A 5917-nucleotide genomic window follows, 5' to 3' on the forward strand; every position below is an offset into this window, starting at 1 on the left:
TTAGGAAGCATCACTACAAACAAAGCTCGTGGAGGTGATGGAATTCCAGTTGAGCTATTTCAAATCCTGAAAGATGATGCTGTGAAAGTGCTGCACTCAATATGCCAGCAAATTTGGAAAACTCAACAGTGGCCACAGGACTGGAAAAGGTCAGTTTTCATTCCAATCCCAAAGAAAGGCAATGCCAAAGAATGCTCAAACTACTGCACAATTGCACTCATCTCACATGCTAGTAAAGCACTGCTCAAAATTCTCCAAGACAGGCTTCACCAATACGTGAACCATGAACTTCCAGATGTTCAAGTTGGTTTTAGAAAAGGCAGAGGAACCAGAGATCAAATTGCCAACAACCTCTGGATCATGGAAAAAGCAAGAGAGTTCCAGAAAAACATCTATTTCTGCTTTATTGACTATGCCAAAGCCTTTGACTGTATGGATCACAAGAAACTGTGGAAAATTCTGAGAGAGATGGGAATACCAGACCACCTGATCTGCCTCTTGAGAAATCTGTATGCAGGTCAGGAAGCAACAGTTAGAACTAGACATGGAACAACAGACTGGTTCCAAATAGGAAAAGGTGTATGTCAAGGCTGTATATTGTCACCCTGCTTATTTAATCTCTATGCAGAGTACATCATGAGAAACGCTGGGCTGGAGGAAGCACAAGCTGGAATCAAGATTGCTGGGAGAAATATCAATAACCTCAGATATGCAGATGACACCACCCTTATGGCAGAAAGTGAAGAGGAACTAAAAAGCCTCTTGATGAAAGTGAAAGAGGAGAGCGAAAATGTTGGCTTAAAGCTCAACATTCAGAAAACGAAGGTCATGGCATCCGGTCCCATCACTTCATGGGAAATAGATGGGGAAACAGTAGAAACAGTGTCAGGCTTTATTTTGGGAGGCTCTAAAATCACTGCAGATGGTGACTGCAGCCATGAAATTAAAAGACGCTTACTCCTTGGAAGAAAAGTTATGACCAACCTAGATAGTATATTCAAAAGCAGAGACATTACTTTGCCGACTAAGGTCGGTTTAGTCAAGGCTATGGTTTTTCCAGTAGTCATGTATGGATGTGAGAGTTGGACTGTGAAGAAGGCTGAGCGCCGAAAAATTGATGCTTTTGAACTGTGGTGTTGGAGAAGACTCTTGAGAGTCCCTTGGACTGCAAGGAGATCCAACCAGTCCATTCTAAAGATCAGTCCTGGGTGTTCTTTGGAAGGAGTGATGCTAAAGCGGAAACTCTAGTATTTTGGCCACCTCTTGCGAAGAGTTGACTCATTGGAAAAGACTCTGATGCTGGGAGGGATTGGGGGCAGGAGGAGAAGGGGACGACAGAGGATGAGATGGCTAGATGGCATCACCAACTCGATGGAAGTGAGTTTGAGTGAACTCTGGGAGTTGGTGATGGACAGCGAGACCTGGTGTGCTGCGATTTATGGGGTTGCAAAGAGTCGGACATGACTGAGTGACTGAACTGAACTGAACTGAACTGAAGAGATCAGCAAAGACTGCCAATCTTGGTCCATTTTGTTCCTTTTCATAAACCACGATTCAACTCTGCAGTTTATATTTCTCTATAAAAGCATCAATTTCAGAAGCTTCAGCAGATAACATTTAAAAAGACACATCCCCAGTCTCATTATCCCTTTTGTCATGAGGCTCTGGTCATCTCATACTGGTATGTATTAAACGTTTGGTTAGCTTGTCAGTCTTCCAACCAGTCATTTGCTTTTCAATGAAGGTTAAGACTAACGTGGAGCTGCCAGTTATCCAGGGCTAAGAATTCTGAAGTTAATTGGGGGTGGCAGGTGGGGTGTTGGAAGCTTCAAGGCCTTGAATGTGAAAGTGTTAGTGACTCAGTTATTAGTGACTAGTCTGACTCTTTGGGACCCCGTGCACTGTAGCACGCCAGGCTCCTCCATCCATGGAATTTTCCAGGCAAGAATACTGGAGTGGGTTGCCATTTCCTTTTCCCTCTCATCTATCTGCCTTTCTATTGAGAGAGGGGAGAGTGAGAGAGATTTATTCTAAGGAATTGTTTCATTGTGAGGACTGATAAGTGTGAAATCTATAGGTCAGCCAACAGGCTAGAAATTCTTTTAACTAGTGATGTCTCAGTCCTAAGTTCAAGGTGCACAAGGCAGAAGGCAGGAATCTTAGGCAGGAATTCTATGTTTCAGTCTCCAGCTGAATTCCTTCTCCTGTGGCAAAGCTCAGTCTTTGTTCTTAAGGTCTTCAACTGATTGGGCAAGACCCACCCACATTATGGAGGATAATCTGCTTACTCAAAGTCTACTAGTTTAAATCTTATTTACAGCTACAAAATGCCTTCAGAGCATCATCTAGGCTGGTGTTTAATCACCTGACTAGACACCCTGACCTAGCCAAGTTGACATGTAATGTTAACTGTCACACCCCTCCCCGCTTGACTTGAATCCAGAGGACAGATGAGCCTGGATCCTTTTTTCAGGATACCCACTGACTCCTGCCAGACATCCTTTTCTGTTCTCTTTCATCCCAGCCTGTGGGTGATCAAACATTCTTCTATGGGGCAGCAAAAATTGGCTCTCACTTTATTCTAATTTTTTTCCAAATCTGTTGTTTATGGTATAGAATGTGTATCCCTGGATCCTTCAGGACTGTAGCTTCTGTGACTCAAAAAGCTTTTATTGTCAGCTATGCTTTCTCCAGTGAGCTGCAAAGAGTATCTTTGAACTCAAAAGCTGAGGGTTGATGGCCTGGTTCTGCTGCATCATCCCAGCAGAAAGGGATCCTATAGGGAACAATCCTGTGATGTCTAAGCTGCCTCCTGACCCAAGGGAGCAGCAGAGGGCACAAGAAAGGGCCGTGGGAGGGAGAACACCAAAGTCAGCCCATCGCCACATCAACAGCTGCGTTTCTAGGACAGCAGACTGACTGCTGGTGTGTTATGTTCTTCTGGGCAAGAACCTCCTCTGTGGTCACTGCTGCATCTCATTCATCTTCAACAAGCACAGTTATATTGGACTGAAAAGAAGCTGAATGGAATGGAAGGAAGTTTCTGCTTTTTCCTCACACCTGATGACTGAATCAGGCTAAGAGATATAGTATGCTGTTTTTTAGTTGCTAAGTCTTGCTCGACTATTTGTGACCCCATGGACTGTAACCCACCAGTCTCCTCTGTCCATGCGATTTCCCAGGCAAGAATATTGGAATGGGTTGCCATATCCTTCTTCAGGGGATCCTCCCAACCTGGGGATCAAACCTGTGGCTCCTGCATTTGCAGGTAGATCCTTTACCACTGAGCCAGCAGGGAAGCCCATAGCAAGTATATATTTCCTTAAATGAAAACCTAAATTTCTTGCTCATCTGTGGCTGGCACTGTTCTCTACAGTAGCTGAATGTTTTCTTGATCATGGAGACCAAGGACTGAATGAATTTGCACCTCTCTCTTCATAAAGCCCTTGCTGACGGTTCGATATACAGCCAAAATCCATCTATTTTGTCACTCGAATCAATTATTATAATGAAGTTTCAAAAAATAGGACTTTTGAATCACAGACATGGAATGGAGAGTTAACTGTCTCACTTATAGTTAGTCCTCTGTGTCCTTGAATGAGTTTCTAATTTGTCTCACCAAAAGCTGGCTCTGTGAAATACAGCGGATCCTTTAATTGCTGATGGAGACTCACATAAATCTCAGGCTTCAGTTCTTTGTTCAAAGACGTGCCGTCACCTAGAACTAGCACAGAGGAGGCTCTCCGTGGTATTTTTGCTGAATGAAGGAATATATGTTAATAATACAGATGCTCACGTAAAATGTAAATAGTCAGGGAGCCATTGGATGGGGAAACAAACATCTGTGTGACTTACATCATGAGGCATTGTTGGCCCACATTGTACCATATTCATTTCCCAACCTTGAGGGCCATTTGCTCAGTGAATGAATTTTCAAAATCTCTAGGAAGCAGAGAGGGATTTTCAAAATCTCTAGGAAGCTCCCAGAACTGAAAGAAAGGCTGCAGAATTTGACTCAGAGAAAGAACAATGACCCAGGAAGACTGAGCAGCAAGGCTGGAGCCAAGGGTCCTCCGAGATGGTCATTGTTGCTGGCACTGTGGCCCCTCCTGGACACCAAGTGCCAGTACTGACATGCCTTGGGGGCAGAAACCATCCTGATATCTGACTTTGTGTGGCAGCCACTGCAAGCAATTTTCCCTACCATCCTGGCGTTTTTGGGTTACCCTCCTGGTTGCAGAGACTCGGCCAGGAGGTTCTTCTTGGCTGGGTAGAGGTTATACGCCCACTCAGCAGAAGTCAGGGTGGCACCCCAAGTCTGGCTGTCCACCAAGAGTCACACAATTTGGGGATTTCCACTCCAGAGGAGTTGTATTCAGAATCCTGCTAAGCAAAACCCCCAATGCTATTCACTGCTGTGCTGCAACTGAGTCATGAACAAATGGAATTTGAAAAGAATGGAATCAGCATTAATACCAATGACAGGAACATTGTATTTATTATGGAGCCACTTAGCACTGGGGGATTCCCAGGGGCCGCACTGGAAAATAATCCCCTTACCAGTGGAGGAGATTCGGGCTTGATTCCTGAGTCGGGAAGATCCCTTGGAATAGGAAATGTGGACCCACTCCAGTATTCCTGTCTGGAAAATTCGATGGACAGAGGAAACTGGCAGGCTATAGTCCATGGAATCGCAAAGAGTCGGGCACAACTGAGCATACACACACACACAGACACACACACTCTTAGCACTGAAGTAGTCTTGTTATAAACACTTGACAAACATTGTCTTTTATTGTTATTTTATTATCTTCGTTATCAACAGCATGGAATTGTCCAGATTTTAAAAATAGTAGGTAGTTCCTAGGCTGGCCAGGAACTGGTAACATTTCCTGGTAAAATTGTGAAATGGGAGATTAGCCTTAGGCATTCACCTCCCTGCCTTTCCAACACTCCCATCTGCCTCCTCCCCTCCCCTATTTTCTATCTCACATTGCCTCTTCCTCTCTCCCAGAGCCATTTAGTCTTATTCTTGTTGGTGGTCAACTAAGGTTTGTCAGGGTCATTAAGGCTGAGAATGGCTTGAATGCAAGCTCTGCAGAGCTATTTGTATTTATTACCGTGAGCTTGCAAAGATGTTAAAGTTTGTAGGACCAAATGAATGAATCTTTACTTGTGACATTTACTGCTGCAGGAGTAACTAGCATTCATTAAGTAAGCCCTTACTTGTTGGCACTGAGCTGAATGCTGTGCATGCATTACCCTCCTAGGCACAGATGCATCTGATTCTCACAACTCTTTGAGGCAATTACTGCTATTATTACCACCCTGATTTTCAGATAGAAAAAATGAGGCTTAGAGTTAAGGCTTGAACCTGGTTTTGGTCAATCTGCAGCTCATACAGGGGAACTCTAGATCAATAGTTCCTAGTGGCCAAGTTCTCATTTTTCCTCTTTTTTGAAAATTTTTTGTTATTCGTTAATATTCAGTACTCAGCTAGTTGGGTGGAATAAATCTTCACCAGACTTAGTTCATGCAATGGACCAACTCTAGTGGCTCTAGTGGGGAATTCTGAGTCAGGGGTGAAGGAGCCAGAAGAGTCTGGTGTCATCTTTGGTGTCTGCAACCCAGCAAATGATTCAATATCTGCAAGCCTCATTGTTTCCTCTGTCGAATGGAGGATCTATTTCCCAGGCTTGCTATGAAAGTTAGGAACTGAGCAAGGGACACAGTAGGTCCACCATAAGTGGATGCTGTCACACTTAAGAGAAGAGAAAACTCAAATCAACTTTCCAGGCAATGGTCAAAGATGGCAGCTTTTTACTTGTGCCAAAGAGTTTTAAGGAAAGGGGCTTTCCCAAGTCATCATTCATCTACTGCCCATTTAAAGGTTTTTCTCAATCTATTCTGGATGGTT

This window comes from Capricornis sumatraensis, chromosome 1 (genome assembly GCF_032405125.1).
Source record: "Capricornis sumatraensis isolate serow.1 chromosome 1, serow.2, whole genome shotgun sequence".
NCBI classification, from domain to species: domain Eukaryota; kingdom Metazoa; phylum Chordata; class Mammalia; order Artiodactyla; family Bovidae; genus Capricornis; species Capricornis sumatraensis.